The 17,720-nt window shown below is 43.1% G+C and overlaps 1 protein-coding gene across 5 annotated transcripts in view; it reads right to left on the reverse strand.

Moving 5' to 3' along the window:
• The window catches only part of LOC108555816 (amyloid beta A4 precursor protein-binding family B member 1-interacting protein), a 179,671-nt gene that overhangs the window by 84,563 nt on the left and 77,388 nt on the right, over positions 1–17,720 (reverse strand). Inside the window, exon 1 of one of the 5 annotated variants that reach the window (XM_017911642.1) lies at positions 13,951–14,025. The exons of the other annotated variants lie outside the window; for them this stretch is intronic. The gene's annotated coding sequence lies outside the window, so the exon portion shown is untranslated. Of the gene's footprint in view, positions 1–13,950; positions 14,026–17,720 lie in introns of those variants that run through there. 5 annotated transcript variants of the gene reach the window in all.

Below are 17,720 nucleotides of genomic sequence, written 5' to 3' on the forward strand. Positions count from 1 at the left end.
ATTTTACAATAGCATCAAGTATGGCGTGGATATACTTGACCAAATGGCCCGAAAATATAGCGTTAAAGCAGGCTCTCGCGGATGGCCGCTACAAGTTTTCTATAACATTTTAGATTTAGCAGCTATCGGTGCTTGGATTCTGTATAAAGAGACCACTCGAGTAAATATTTCGAGAAAAGATTTTATTTTCCAATTGGCTGAAGAGCTGAGAAGTAAATATAGAGAAGATGTCGAGAACGCTTCCATTCCATTGACAAAAATTCATACCACTGACGCACGGAAGAATTGTCAAGTTGAAGAATCGTGCAATAGAAATAGACGTAAGAGCCTTTGCGCTAAATGTAACAGAAATGTTCGCGGAAAATGTATTTCAAAAACAGAGTTTATATGTAAAAAATGTTTTCAATGAATTTTTTAATAATAAATCTTTCGTTTAAATTGATTCGAAACCATTTTCTTTGCAAAAATCTTCAATTTTCCTGTATGAGTCAAATTGACTAACTTCGGTAAGAATACGGTTACTTCCGTGCACACTAAACGCTGTCATCTCATCCTAGAAATTACAACAGGAATGCTAAAAGAAACTGCAATTTTCTACGTTATCGAAGCCTTTGTTCCAACTAAACTCGATACTGAACAGAAGCAACGACCTCTAAAATTCCGCGAAAAAGTCGTGAAAAGCGAGAAAGAAGGCAGATATTATTTTTAAAGAAAACACAAAGCCGCGTTGGAGATACAAAAAGAATTAACTCGTTATTCAACCGGTCGAAACGAGTTACGATCACGAGAGATCGTAGCTTGCCGAAAAACCGTTTAAACTTCCCATACGTTGCAACGTGCACCGTTTGGCCAGCGAACGGGCGTGCTCGAATTGACTTAAAAAAATCACGGGACACGGAGGAGAGGACAAGCCGAAAGTTAAACAAAGGACCGTGGACAGAGGCACGCGATTCAACAAATTCTAATCCCGTGGAAAACGCACGACAGAGCCTTCTCTGTCCTCTCGCTAACCGGGGGGCTCATCGACCGGCTTTCGGGCCCACGTTGCGACCTACCGAACGCATTCAACCGTGTTTCCATTCGTTTCGAATGCACCAGATGGGTCCGCGTACAAATTCCTAAAGGTGTCTTTCTCGCTCCACCCCTTTCCAGAAGCATTCGCCATTTTTGCTTTATCCTTTCGCGTGTCAACGAATTTTTCGATCATACAAAATAAAATTGAAAAATAGATAGGTTACAAATTATTAACGAAAATTTATTCTTCGCAATTTGTCTTTAGTGACGTATGGCAAATTTTATTATCATCGGTCAGTTACCTATGTGACCGAATTTTATAAATTTTAATATCGGTGTACAGAGGGATGCGTCGATCAGACAGGATAGGGTACAATTTTCGAAATAATTTCTGAATTTTTCCAATTTTATTGAATACAAGTAGGTCGAAATACGTGTTTGTGAGAGATACAATTTATCTAGGAAAGGTGCAGTTGCCGAATGATAATGGAGGGAAGATAGGAATCTACATCCCTCTTCCGTAATCAATTTTTCAATAATCTCTGGCCGGATACCGTATCTTCCGATAGCTAGCTGCAGGAATGGAAACGACGGGTAGAAAATGGAAGTAAAGGGGGAGAAAATTCGCCGTGAGATCTCGGACGAGGGTACTCGAGGAAAAAGTTTCAAGAGCGAAGACAAAGTAAGTTGGTCGAGCGATTCCTTTTCGCTGCAACTGCAGCTGCAACGTACTTCCGCTCGTTAAGCACGTCCCGTGGCATTTCCACGCATCCCAATCGTACATCGTGGCCCGTCGGTTTAAATATAGCCGGAGCCTTCTCTCCTCCACGAGTATCCCGAGTTTCGCCGATTAGAACTTCCCTTAACGGTTTCGACAGCGAGAAATGAGAGATCGGAGGCGTCGCGACGGAAGAAGAAAAGGCATTCTTCAACGGATACGCTGAGGCCTACAGATACCTTATCTTCCCGCTGAAATGGGCCATTAAAGAGTGACCGAGAATAGAGAGAAAGTCGAAAGAGTTTAAATGCAAAATGGTACGAAATTTGAGAAATCTGGGAAATATTAAAGAATGGAAATTTTTGAGGTTCAGGTATAATAATGCCTACCTTAGAGTAGGTATCGATATCCAAAAATTCCAAAATTGAACTGGAAAAATATTCGAATTTAAATGAGAGTACTTTTCACGCAGAAATTAAAAGTTTTTGACTTATTCGCAGATCCACGGGACAGGATTTAGAGCTCTTAATTCCCGCCTAAAATTCGAATCTATGCACGTCGTTAAAAATTCCTAAAATTTTCCTTTCGAAGACGAATCGAATATTCTTTTCCACGTGGTCCCACGACTCTCGTGCCTTTCGCTTTCACTCGGGAATACACGCGCCGCCACCGAAATAGAAGATAAAAATACGGCCTCCGAGGGTAAAGCTTTAGATTTAGGAGCAGATAGACTTGATTCACGATGTCGAATAAGGATCTAGGAGGGCTAAAAGTGCCCGGAGTCGGTCGTGACACGCACGAATCGATCAGTTTTCCATCGCGAGGAGTGAGCGAGACGAAACGAACGAAATCCATCTGGATACGCCAGGCCCCCTCTTTCCGTGATCGTCAAACAGAACGAGGCACCGAAAATATTGACAGATCGGTCCTAAACCTGCATCCACGTGTCCGTCACGTGGTGCTTTCCCACGAGTACGCGTCAGTCCGTGAACAGATAAATCAACGACACGGAAATATCGACGGGTCCTGTCTTCGAGGAACAGCCATATTTTCACGACACTCTCAATTCTCTGTCATAAATAATACAGACACCTCTTCCTGTTCCCTCGTGTCACCTAGAGTGAGGTACGCCGGGTAAAAATATTTGAAACGATCCAAACACGGACGACCCGATATCGACCCTTCGTATCCTAAATCCTGTCAAACGAGACGGCAAAGAAGTGGAACTGATTGCTCGAGAACGATTCCCGTTCTCCCGAGATCGGTTCCTCCAGCAGACATCGTCGCATCGATCAGCCACGAGAGGGAAAATATTATTTCGATGGTCGATTATTAATAGATCGAACGATTTGGTCGAGAACCGCTCGAGGTTCAAGTATCAGCTTCTATTTTCGTCGGCTGCGTGTCTCTGCACGCCTACCAGGCCCTGACCGTCAAAGAAAACCATCGCCGTTGTCGTCGATGCCGCTGGACGTGGCGGCTTTTTCGCGAAAAGCAGAGAAAATCGAGAGGAAAAACCGAGACGTTTCCATTAATAGTCGAACGCTGGTAGCGCCGACCGCTATTTATAGGAGGCAGTCGGTGTACTCCGGACCTGGCAGCATTCTGCAAAGACGACGACCGTCTCGACGCCGCACCACCTTTCCAACGCTAGGTATTCTCGGCTAGGAATGATTCAAGTATAACGGAATTTGCCATTCAGGGGCCAGACAGACCGGTATTGGCGCAAACCTTTTGGTTACACTATTGACAGCGATCAGGCCTTTAATGCACTTCATGTCGCGATGAAGCACTGTATCGAAGAACCAGAGATTCACGGTGTATCGTGATAAGATACGAACCAAGTTCCCGAGGTTTATTACACAATTTCGAGAATCCTTCTACGTAGGTTTGAATAGAAATATTCGCGGTACTCGTTGGTATTCGCCGATTCTTATTATTAACCCTTTCACAGTGTGGTAAAATAGATTTCAAGGATTTCAAGGATCGAACTCTTCAAGGACGATATTCCTGATTTCTCTGCAGAGAGTACCAACAAAGCGACGGTGTTTCGAGAAATCTAGGTCTCTGGGATAAATCAGTGTTGCGTTAATTTGTTGAGATTAGTTAGCGATATTCCTATATTCGATATGGCGTCTGGTAACACCACGTTGGTGTCATGCGAAAGCTATCGGGCAAATGTCAGTGACACCACGTTAGTATCATGCGCAAATGATGAGTCAGTCCTATCAGCACCAAACGAAAGAATCCCGATTTAACGGCATAGCGTTAATTTGTAGATCATATCGTTTCTGATTTCCCGAAGATCCAACAGGTATACGTGATTTTACGTGTTCCTGTCTGCTAACAGTCCTAGATGCTGCTGACAGTCTGCGAGGATTCATCCTCCTGCATCGCTGGCGCATTAAAAACCAAAGTCGGTAACCCTTCTCGACGTCTGTCAACGAGTTGGAAGCTATTAAAATTCAAATCGAGCTCGCGACGAATGGAAATCGCGTGCTTCCTCGCGCGGATCCAAGGACATCCACGCGAAAAGGGAGACTCTTCAAAGAGCGTTTGTTTCCTCTCGTCTGGTGGTCGAGCGATGAAATAAATCGACGAAGCTTTGACGATCCTCGCCTCTCACGGATCCTCTCGATGGCGAATTTCTAGCGAGCTGTATCCCGTGAAAGGGGGGCGAAAAAGTCGGTGGTTAAAAGAGAGAAAGGGTGCAGAGGGAGAGGGTCGGGAGAAAGCACCGGGAAACTCTGGAACGTGCGCGCAGCTCGAAATCCTATTTGCGGCTTGAGCAGAAGTCAGGAAATCCTATTTGCTCGGACGCGAAAGTGTGACGGTGTGGTAAGCAAAAAAGAGTTTCGAATCGGGCAATTTCAGCCAGTGGTTGACCATGGGAATCTGGAGGAATAAAACAACGGGATACCCGACTGAAAGTGCGGGGAACAAGATGGCGGAAAAGCCGATACACTCTGACAAAGCGAGCCGAACAAAAGGTGGCCATGGGCCGGGCTGTATTGGTCCAAGGATCACGAACTTTGCAAGGATCGCGAGAAGGATTTGTCCGGTGATTCGAGAACAAACTGCTGGAACAAAGAGTTTTATTCTCGAGAAGATAACGAGGGAGGCCTTTCTTTAGCCGGAAGTCGTTCGGTGTCCGATAATTCCTTTCCACTTCATAGCTCCACCTCAGTGGCTGAAGAAGAGGCACATGAGAAAACGTGAGGTTTGCGGAGAAACTTATATTTTGAGAGTATTCGAGCTAGGATAATAAGTGAAACGATAGAGTATTGGTACAGCAATACCGATGTTAATCCTTGATTAATTTAAGCATTAAATTTCGTGCAACGATTTCATCCGCGTTGCAAACAATGAAATCCCGCGATGGCTGTAGAAAAGATAGTTTATTTACTTCTGTTGGAATGCTAAAGACATAAGTCGAAACATATTACATATAACGTCGATGTTAAAATGTTTTCTTTCTATTACATACTAATGTACGATTGTGTACGTGTCGGTCGCCAGCTAAATTCCTTTGTTCGAACGAATCAGCCTCTAAACAATCGTTGTACAGCACACACCGATCGAGTTGCCAATTATTAAAGCGTTGCCTTTCTATAATTAGTGTTTCTTCCTTTTTAACTCCATTGCCATCCCAAATTCTATCAACTTTGGTAATAAATATTAGCGATGAAATACTTTGGATATTTAATAATAAATATTAACGACAAAACAAAGTTGAGCCAATCGTACGATACACACATCTGACAATTCAATTTTATCATTCATCAAACTCGAAAGTTCCAATATCAATGGAATAAAAAAATACAGGGTGTCCCAAAAAATGTATACACACTTTGCGTGGTTATAAAAACAGTATACATTTTACTGTTTAATTAAATCATCTTTACACTTCCAGTATGTTTTCACACTTATGGTAGCACTTTAAAATATATTTACGTTTCTCAAAGTCTAGTCTAAAATCAGTCATTATTTTAAATAGGTTATGCCTAGAAAAAAAAATAAGTTAGAAAGAATAAGGTATTAAAGTGTGTATACGTTTCTTGGGGACACTCTGTATAATAAAAACATGCGATTTATTAAAGTAACGTTCGAAGCTTTAAAATCGGGACAAATGCGAGAATTTCGATTAAATTTATTTATGTTAATCCTTGAAATGCCGTTTCGGTATTATTGCTCATCAGGAAATACCATATTGCCGTACTCCAGGTCAAGCACGATGGCACCTTGACACTTGGCCATCATAGATGTCAAGTACACGGAGCATGGAGGAATAATCAAGTTCGTTTTTCCCCCATTTGTAATCCCCACCGTTGTACCTCAAATGTGGAAAATATCCGATAACAAATTACATAGGCCTATCAAGGGTCTACATAAATGCTAGACCTCTAAGCTAGATATGAAGATAACCACACAGTCCATTTAATATTTCGAAGCCAAACGCAATCTCCTGAAAGAACCGTTCGTTCTTTCGTCAAGCAAGAACGACCTAGTGACGATATACAGCTGACAAAGGATGAAACACGGTAATTAAACGACCTCGACGACCTCGCAGGTGTAAAATTCGGAAACTTGAACGTATCGATGAACGCTTCGAAACTTGATATAACGATACAGGAGGATTTTTTCGAAGGAATCGCGTGAAATTCGAGAAACTCGCGGTAATTCGGTGAGGAACGTAAATTTCCGAAAGCAGCATGTGCGAAGCATAGAGTAAATAGGACACGAAGCGTTTCTCGAACTATCGATGCACTTGGGTATAAGACGGTTTTTATTGCCTTTCCAAGGGTGAAACCCTTGCCGTATTTCATGGGGTCCATAAGGACTGCGGCATAAACGACCCGCCCATGGTGTCGAATCCCTGACAGCCGAAAAAGCAGCTCTTACCTTCGAAATGACGCTTCCATTCGTAAATAAGCGGACTTTTGTTCACACTGCCAGGCGTGAACGTAGAGGAACTAACGCAAGACAAAGATGAACCGTCCCGAGGACGAAGATCTCGCTGTTGCTTTGACGCAGACCACGGTGGTCTACTCTTTACAACTCGCAACCAAGTTTTACACGTGTTCTCTGCGAGTAAATACTCGATAAAATAAAAAGGAAGCATTTAATTAGCCGTTATTTGAATAGTCATTCGCGAGTTGACTTTCCATTACTCATCGAAGAGTCACGAACAAATCACCGACGCAAATACCATTGGTCGATTAATTAAACGCGTAAATAAAATAACCGTGTTTGCCTGATAATTTCCCCACTCCCAGTCTAAGAACTTTTATTTCCAAGTTTCACGTGTAATTCGTCGATCCTATCATGGATTAAAAAGGATAACTGCTTTTTCTCGAATAACAATTTGAAATAATAATACGCAATTGATGTGGTAATGATTACATAGATTTTTAAGTATATATGTGTTGGAATGAGTAGAACAAGTATGCATGGGATGGAAATATCTAATGAATACAGGTTATTATGATAAATGAGTATGCATGTAATAATTGAAGCGTTATGTGAATTGTATATGTCAATGTAATGTATGAAAGAAGAAAGAAAAAAAGAGAGTGATTTGATATACGTCAGTTAAAGTATGAGTATTAATAGAGAGAATACGCGTGAACATGTGATAGTGATAAAATAATTATATTTCAACGCAATATTTGTGTTTGATAATCTTTGTAATTAAATAAATAATTGTTTTTATTGTTATTAAATTTCATCCACCACTAACAATTGGTTCCCGGTGAAAATTGCAGCACGAAAAGAAATGGCGACCAAGAGTCGCCGCCTATGGGCAGTGCGAAGGATTAAATCACGATAAATTGACCGGCAATTTAAATACCGTAAGAGAAACGACTGCACGGAGCCGAGCAATTAGATCAAACCTACCAATTTACCCAAACATTCGAATCACTTTCCGGCTCGATCCATGCAAACGTGTAATATCGACGCGGCGGTCGCCTTGTGTCGGCTCACGACATTTTTACACGCGATCGCTGGGAATAAAAGCCAGAGCGTTTCGCAGTGGTTGCCTCGCGATAACTACGTGAAATTTCAACGAACACGCGGCCACGGAGACGAAGCGTGTGCAGTTTGCCAGGCAAGGTGTCCGAGCGTTTACCGGAACGCGATGGCTCCGTGTCGGCCGCCATTGCGGCCATCCGCGTCGATCGGTCGCGTTCTCGTCGATCGATAAGCATCGTTTCACCGTGCGTTATTGCGCCCCGTTACGTGTCGACCTTGCGGCGAATCAGATACGGAAAATGGCGAACAGGTTTTCGCGTGACGGAACGTGGACGACCGGTCGAAAAATCGAGTGAAAGTAGCGCCGCGATCGGCGGCCAAAGGTGTTAAGGTAATTGCGCGGAAAGGACGCGCGCTCTTAATTCGAATCGTTGCGAGTGCAACGCGCCCGATTATCGGCCCGTGCACCGGCCCGGCAGCTTTCTCCTCCTTCGATCGCGACCGAAATTCTCATTCCGATCTCGCTCGCGAGCGCGACAATGAACGCGAGGCGAGCCGGAGGAAGCGACGACTGGCCGTCTCGCCGGGCGGAAGTCACTGCAGACGCAGTCGCGTCGCGGTCTTTTGTTTACAAAAACTACGTTGCCATTGTCGTATCCCGCCGCGCGCCATTATTTCTCCGGCCGCTCGATTGAGCCTCGCGTCCCTCTTATGCGAGTCGTTCGCAGGCGTTCAAACGACCCGCTATGCTGTTTCAATTGCTTTTAATTTTCTAATAACCATATTATTATTAATATCGCCTTTCTATTTCCTTCGGGGACATTTATTCTCTCGACTATGGGTTTCTATCTACGGGTTGACCGATTTTTTTAATTTTGACAAAGGATTTCAAAAATTCTTCGATAGTCGATAATTCGTTGACTCCTCGTATTTTAAAACAAGCAGTGAGAATTAAATTATTACCCTAACTACGCTGTTTTCAACGTCACTCACGGAAAGTATGAACTACCGATATCCTTGCTCTTCTGAGAATGTAGGAAAAATCCACATCTACTCTAACTGTTTTTAACTCCTTGTCCTACGATTTAAGATTCAACAGCGTGTTGATTGTATTGTGATTGCACCAATCGCACACGACTTACGTGGGACTTACATCGTGCCTATTAGAAAAATATAATTCGGGAAAATTTAATTCAATAAATTACAAAAATACAAGTGACAAATTAAAAATGAACAAACAATTAAAACTAAATGATATATTAAATTAAACGACAAACGAGAAAGGGTAATAATTGAAGGTTAATAATCGACAAACCACGGGCGTGACACGTGGTGTTCACATTTGGCCCGGTCCACGTACCACGAGCCAGGCACGTGATAGTCAGTTTCGACCCGATCGATGTACCACGGGCCAGGCTCGTGATAATCAGTTTCGGGTCGAGAACCTTACCACGAGCCTCACACGTGGTTGTAAACCAAAATGTTAATATATATTTTTTTCATATCAATACAATTCACACGTGCTCGCCATAACAGCCAAGATTCGTTTACCCAACAGATGTCGCGATTACCTTTACTTTCTACGCATTCATCGTGCCGTAATTCCCATTATCCCTATACGACGTACTTAATATCGTTATTCCAATTTTACGGTTTTTCTTTTACAGTCATCGTGGTACAAAATATAAACGACTAATACACTGTAACGTACGCATAGCTCTCGACTTATGGCCGCTAATATGCCCCGATCACCGGTGAACAACGCGTTTAACCCGATACACGATACCCCACGCATACAGATTCGAGTATAACATAATTATTAATAATCGTATGCATAAAGCGGGTGATTTACGAGCGGCGGGGCCCCCGTAGGAGCGCACTAATAATATTATTGCGGCTCGCCGTTCATTTTGGTGGCGGGTGGCGGCGGTTCTTACGGGCCCCATAAAACCCGATATATCCTCTCGCGGGTCATTTCTCATTCCACGTGGAGACATGCGTCGCTCCTTTTTCTCGTCTCGTTTTCGAGGACTCGCGTAGACGTGGCTGGAAGCTTATTTAAACGCCCACCGTCGCCCGATATTTTTATATGCCGAGGCGTGGCACCCGGCCTCCTCGTCGCCGCGCCGTCTTTCACCCTCTTCCACTTTCTCGCTCCTCATCCTGCCCTGCTAGGTACCCTCTCTCGTCGGAGTAAAAGGGACGCGAGAGAACGGCCGAGGTAGCCATTTGTTATAACTTATTGTACCGATACGCGTCCCCGTGTTTGCGTTCGTCTACGCCCACGTAACCACCGTGTGCTTTCCTTCCTTTTCCCTTTCTATGTCGCTTCTCCTCTTTCCGTTTCACCTTCCTTTCTTCTCTGCCTCTTCTCCTTTCTCCCTGTTACGCGTTCTTTCGATACGGACAACCACTCTGGCCGTGTCAATATTTTTCGTGCCCGCCGGAGATGATATTTCGGTTCCCCGCGCCATGCAACAATCGACGTTTAATTACGCGCTTTGACCGTGCCGAGGGAGAGAGCAGGGGAATAAAATAACGCGCAAGAATTAGTTTAGGGTGTTAGGGTTCCTCGAGCGTGCTTCGTCACGCGTGGATCCGAACATTGGCCAGAATAACGATAACAGGCCCCGATTGGAATTTGTTTTAGACTCGAGGATAGGTCGTAATTCCCATGGATCCGTTACGGGAATTTTAATAACGGAGTACCGGTAATACGATGGTAGAATAGCAAAGATGTTTCTACAGTTCCGCGTTTATGGTTCTCCTTTAACGTGCTTCCCTTTCTGCGAGCAACTTCAGGCCCAGCTCTTTATCAACCGCGTTCTCCCATTCAGTGCACACAAACGCGCACGCGTTTTCCCGTGCAACGAAATAAATTCCCCAGCGTTATTCAAAACCACGACCGTACGGCGGATTAAAGACGCTTTAGACTAAATAGAACCGAGCACTTAACATTCTTTTCCTTTAAACCAACGTCCCGCTGCTGGACCACCTAACGAGGAAACTCGTGAAACTTGTTGCTGATAAATCTTCCTTTTCTACTAAAGCGTAACGCGCTACCGTGCATTTTAGTAACTGGTTATTTCCCTAACGAGAATCTACGAGTGACGCCGGTGTAACAAAATGCAATTAACACGTTCGCTGTTCGTTTGTCCAATTTTCATTCGTTACACGTTGCTGCGTCGTGACATTTTAGAAACTGTCGAAAATTTTTCACCCCAACGAGATATTCAATTAGCTTTTCGTTATCGGCTCGTCCGGCACACGGACAAAGTCGAGGTCTAATCGGGCAGGATGACAGGTCATTCTGATCTACCCCTCGCATCGCGAACGCGTTTAAATTCGCGATTAATCTCGATGCGGAGACTCGACAGCGATAACGCTCATTATCTGCTGCCGGGCAGCGGCGCGAATTTATTTTCGGCCTCGAATGCACGCAGGGAAGCGGCTAGTAAATATGGAAGAGGAGGCGTAAGGGCGAAGGGTGCCGCGAAAGGGGTTGCGTGCGACGGGAATTTATGCGAAGGCACGCGCCACGCCGGCGCGCATACAATTTACTAAATTTCCGGAAGCGGCTGTTAACCTTGCGGACGGGCTCGGTCGTTGCAACCACGATCCAGCCATCGACACGCCGCAACCCCCGATTCGTTCCGCCATCGCGCTTCCGCTCCAAGACGCTCAGCTGCCAGAGGATGATCGCAGCCACGCGATAAACCGACTACCCCTCGCGATTTGCCCGCCGTGACCGAGTCCATGCTAATTTTTCAACGGTGCACGCGTTCAGGTGCGCGTGAATCGTGTCTTCCGACCACTTTCGATTCGAGGATGGCGAAATTATAGATGGAAAGTGCAGAGTCAAACTGATGTAATTTCACAGAGATAGCTTTTTGACAGCTTTTCCCCCGTATATTATGGCTCTAGTTTCCGAGACGTTCATAAAATCAAGCGGTAAAGAGGATTCGAGAAGCATTTTATATCTAACCGCAAATACACAGTGAGTCACGCGCGATAATGACTTGTCATCGGTGCTAGAATGATTAATTGTCATCTTTGGTCACTGATATCGACACTAGTCACAAGTAGAAAATACGCATACGAATCATAATACTCCTTAACCTCTAATAGGAAGTTCGGCAAACTGTTATCCAGATCCAGATCTATCGATCATACGTCCCGCGAAAACTCGAAGAATCTTTTTATTTCGTCGAGCCAAATGGTACGGGAAGGGGGTAACCCTTTGCACTCGAGAGGTGACTCTCAGTCACCGTTTGCTTCGATGCTATAACTCAAATAACGAATAATGATAATTATATTGACAAACACGCGCGAAATATCGAAATAAAATAATTCTATTCGTTCATTTCTCACACAAATGCACGATTTTCTTTTTTTATTTTGGCATAAAGAGTATCAGCGAGCTTATGAAAATCTAAGAAAAGATTCGAATTGCTGCTTACGACGAAAAAAGTCTTCGAGTCCAAAGGATTAGGAAAGGTATCGAACAATGGTAAGATGATTAAAATCAACAGTACCAATTCCACGTTTAACGTGGTAGGAAATGCAATTGGCTGTACAAATTATTATCCCCGTGCACTGGAAAATTTCCTCGTTATGAAGATATAACAATTCGAAGCTTTTCTTATATTTTTCTTATCTTAATGTTACCATTTATGTTAAAATAAAAAGGGAAAATCGCGTGTATTTCATTTCAATATTTCGTGTGGAGTTATTTCTAATCTAGTAATATCTCATACTCGTTACTCAGGCTTCCAGGTATTGAAACAAACGGTGACTGACAACGAGAGTTACCTCTCGAGTGCAAAGGGTTAATAGAAAGTGCTTCGAATCCGTCATATAGACGCATCAGGTTTTAACACCTCGTGGCTGTCTCGTAACCGAATCGAATGCAGATCTCTCCGGGAAGCATTCGATAGTAAACTGAAGAAAATTAAATACGTTTCCACGAAACCCTACTCGTCGCTTTACCAATTACCATCGCGCTCCACTGGTCGATGCAATTTTCCGTTGACGAATTAAAACGCTCTCAACGCAGGAAATAATCACGCGTAAAAGTCCCATCGGAAATAACCTTTTTCGGGATTCAAGGACCACGGTTATTTGTCCGGACGATAAGGACGCGAATGGAAAAGGCCATAACAGCATCTCGATTCACGTTCTCCCTTTGACTCGGACTTGGTCAGGAAACGAAATGATTTCTACCGCGCCCCCGAGGTTGGAGGCCTTTGTCGCGACCCCCTAAACCCGTCTAATCCGAATACAAAGTATTAGATTTTACGAGGCAATCCGTTGGACAATGGCGGCCGGGAACCTAACGCGATATCGAGCCGTGTTGCACGAGCAACGGCACGAAGGAATCCGTAAAATAAAAGCACCGGAAAGCGCCGCGTCTCACGACCCCTGGGGAACCCCCCTTTACTCGTCCGTTCTCTTCCTCTTCCTTTTCACGAAATAATTGCCACCGACAGTCGCTCGATTTTCGATCTGTCCCCCACTCGACGTGATTCCAACCAAGTTCTCGAAATTATTACGAAACTTTTACGCTTGTCCATCGTTAAAGGCCGACTTCTCCCCCTCGATGAAATATCGTCCGATAAAATCGCGACTAGGGTACGAGCGATTAAGCCAAGTTACCGGGCAGACTCGAGAGCGAAACGAACTCCATCGACCGAAACGTGCTTCGCGTAACGATCCGGAATTCCAAAGTTTCCTTCGATACCCCTGCCCACCCTTGGCCGCCTTAACCACCCCTAAGCACCCCCGGTTCCGTGGATTGCGCGAAATTCGATCCAGACTGCGTTGTCGATAAACAAAAATTTCAGGAAAATTAAATGGAAAATATCCAGCAGCCAGCTAAAGAGTAGGGATACATGGGGGTTCAACGATAGTTCGATATTCGTAGTTGGAAAGTTCGTTGGGTCACGATAGACGCAATGGATCACGATATATTCGCGTATAGTAATCGTTTCGATTATTTTTCTACAATTACTTTCTTGATCATTCTTACAACGTCGCGATTAATTATCGATCCCAAGTACCTACAGCGTAAAATCAAAGTAAACACGTTTTCTCGTTTCTCCCGGAAACGAAGCCCACGTATGGCATACGATTAACCGCGTGCAAGTATTCCTCGATAAAATATTTTTCTACTAGAAATTATCTACCAGCTATTATCTACTAGAAAACGCGCGATATTGTTCTCCGCTATTAAAATAATAATTTACCTTGAAGTAGACTCGGTTTCTAGCCTCGCTGCGGCATTTCCTCGCGATCCAAACTTGCACGCACTTCGAAAAACACTGTAGAAACTTCTCGAAACGTCCGCGACGCAAGAATAACACACGTGGGCCGCGTGGCGAAAAGGAAAACACGCGGCACGAAGGCTATCGTGAAACTGAACGCGAAGGTCGTGAAACAGGAAGCACGTCTGCGCCCGTGTCCCCGCCGAGCTGAACAGGAAAATATTATTCCCGGGCACACGTACGAGAGCATTGTCGAATTCGAAAGTCCCTGCCAGCTGTGGCGTCCCCGTTCGTCCGCGCTGGCTAGAGAAGCTACCAATGCGGGATTAAATGCAAGACACGAAAGCAATTTGCCGCGGCAGCTGCTCGACATCTGCGGATTGCATTCTGCTCGCAACCTTCGCGATCTAAGCACGAATAGTTCTAATGCGACGACCCCGGCAGCGGCGACTCGAGCTCCTACATACCCGATCACGTTCGCGCAGATTACACGACCGATCCCCCGGCTACTCGGTTTACCTGCAAACGGAAACCCCGGTCGAGGCAATCGAAGTTGCAGGAACGTGGCCGTTCCCTTGAAAACCGCGAGATTTTTACGCCTATGCGGTGGTGCAGGAGTCGATCGAATTCGAAGATAGAAAATTTCCAAGCTCACACGAAGGGTGCACTCGGTTTAGAAGAAAACTGAGTGGGAGCTTTCCAGCTAGCTAGAGACTGAAACGATTCCGATCGTGTCCGGAATGCGAAGGTATCAGAGGGGTGAGACAGGAATTTTATTGCATAATATTTTCCATGTGCATTTGAAACTCTGAGAATGGGACTGACGCCACTTTCTAAAATTTTCGTGTTACAGAATCTTAATGATTTTAGATATATTTGTAACGAGTTGCTTCAGAATTAAAAGAATTATGCAAAATTGTAACTATTAAGATAGCTGACTCGATTTTTTTTGGAAAATGGACTTATGTCACTTTTAAAATAAATTTTTGAGTCGCTTCGTTAACCAAATTATATAAGCAAATTTTCGTGTTACAGAATCTTAATGATTTTAGATATATTTGTAACGAGTTGCTTCAGAATTAAAAGAATTATGCAAAATTGTAACTATTAAGATAGCTGACTCGACTTTTTTTGGAAAATGGACTTATGTCACTTTTAAAATAAATTTTTGAGTCGCTTCGTTAACCAAATTATATAAGCAAATTTTCGTATTACAGAATCTTAATAATTTTAGATATATTTGTAACGAGTTGCTTCAGAATTAAAAGAATTATGCAAAATTGTAACTATTAAGATAGCTGACTCGATTTTTTTTTTAAAATAGACTTATGTCACTTTCAAAATAAACTTTTTCATCGCTTCATTAACACTAGAACTACCGATCTTTAATGGGTACCTAACTATAACGTGCACAGATTATAGTAATTTCAGCGGTACGATGAATACGAGTGAATATATTGATTACAATTATTTCTTAATACGAGTTCATACCAATTTTATTTTTAAAGCAGGTGTATGTGTTCGGTGATTGCAAAAAGAAAATTCTGGGACCAGTCATTTTGACTGGGTAGTTCTAGTGTTAACCAAATTATATAAGCAAATTTTCGTATAACGAAATCTTAATTATTTTAAATATATTTGTAACGAGTTGCTTCAGAATGGAAAGAATTATGTAAAAATCTAACTATCGAGGTAGCTGACTCGATTTTTTTCAAAATGGATTTACGCCACTTTCAAAATAAACGGGTTCATTTATGTCTCTAATTTTGGATATCGAGGAAACAGGTCAGATAATCGGATGGCTACTTCGAACGATCCAGATTATTTATAGATATAGATATCGGAAAGCGAGAAACGCTGTTTCGACGTTGATCGTTTGTTGCTCATATTGGAATGCCATTACGAGCTCACGCAGGAATGTTCTAATGGCGCGCGAAGAGGAAGTTCAAACGCGTGTAGAAACTTAGGGATCAAGCCAAGAATGTTCTCAAGAATATAAAGCGTTCTGGAACAAACTCGTGGATGAATTTTAACCCTTTGCACTCGGCGATCTTTTCGTTACAGAGATATTAATCAACATCGATTTGTAGAATCTGATTAAATGGCGACTAAGGAACGTCTCTCGAGTGCAAATGGTTAAATTTCGAAAAATTTGTTTCAACGCGTGAAATTTGTTTTATTCGATTCTTTTTCCGGGAAATACGTAAAACATTTTTTGAAATTACAGGCACTAGGTTTTGTTCGTCGTATTTCCTTACGAAACCACAGGATCGTCGTCGCGGATGTGAGACGCTGGGTCCTGGATAGAGCTGACAATTAGCATGCCGCGTGTACACTTAGGCATTGTGTTAATTAAACAAAGAATTGTAGCTATATCCCGGGGTTTAACCGTTTGAGTCCCAAGCAGCGCGATCGCGCTCTTCAGTCGAAGTGACGCGATCAACTTTGCCGATGCACGTATGTCACATAGCACCAACAAACGCTATTGCGACGATTGGGATTTCGACATAAAATTAAACAAGCGCTATCGCGCCGTTTGGACTTCGTCGCACTTGATCAAGGCAAGCGTTATCGCGCTGTTCAGGCTTTTTCGACCGTGTTCTTTCGAAAGCCTCTGGAACTCAAACGGTTAATCCAGGGCGGATCGCGAGAAAATAAAAAGCGCAGGGTGGCAAAACGGGGTGAAATCGAGTTAAAATTGCACTGGCTCGTGGGAAAATCGGTAGGCACGACGTTGATGGCGAAGCTGTAAATTCGTGGTTATCGTTATAAGCTTATAAAATTTCGATAAAGAGTCTGGAAATAATCGTTTAAGTCTTTGTAAGTTTGGTCTTTAACCCTTTCGCTACTACGAATGAGTATAGTCCTCGACCACAAAAATTGAGTTAAAAATCAAGGCAAGTGCTACCACTGTTCCTCTTAGCTCTCAAAAATGGAGGAAAGTATAAATTCCCGAATAATCGTCTCTTCTTGCAATCTTCTAAACGGTTATTCAGCGGGAACAGATGTTGGCGAATGAAAGCGCGAAATACGATAGTCGTTAAGAAAGGAGAAAATAGGGATGCGACGTGTCAGGGACGGTGACAAGCCATCCGAAAACCCCGACTTCATCTTGAAGCGCGAGTAATCACTCCATAAAGGGAGCACGGTTCACCCTCGAAACGCGAAAGAAATGGGGCGCCGTGTATGTCAATGAAACTGTCTCGTCGTCGAAAATAAAAGCGGCTGCTCACGATTTGGGACGGCAACGATAAAAATAAGTGCACTCGGAGGGTCTCTGAATTCCCACCAGCGATAACAGATTAAGTACTAAACTCACCGACTCCCTGCCTCAGCTTACTTGAAAATAAAACGTAAATCAACACGGCATTTGATTGCACGTTGCTCACCCAATAAATGTTCGGATCGAATAAAACGCAAGAAACGATGCTGGTTACTTGCTCCGATTAAAATTTAAATACTACAGATTTTTATCGAATAATTCGATTTTATTGACAATTTCGACTAATATCGTGGTGAGCTAAGAATTTTGTATAAATAAAGGAAACAAAATCTATAGAATTATCCTAGCTAATTTGACTTTACAATAGATTTTGATTGAATAATTTGATTTTATTATCACTTTCGACTAATATCGTGGTGAGCTAAGAATTTTGTATAAATAAAGAAATCAAAATCTATAGAATTATCCTAGCTAATTTGACTTTACTATAGATTTTGATTAAATAATTCAATTTTATTAACATTTTTTA

The sequence above is a fragment of the Eufriesea mexicana genome, unplaced genomic scaffold (assembly GCF_001483705.2).
Source record: "Eufriesea mexicana isolate 0111107269 unplaced genomic scaffold, ASM148370v2 scaffold302, whole genome shotgun sequence".
NCBI classification, from domain to species: Eukaryota; Metazoa; Arthropoda; class Insecta; order Hymenoptera; family Apidae; genus Eufriesea; species Eufriesea mexicana.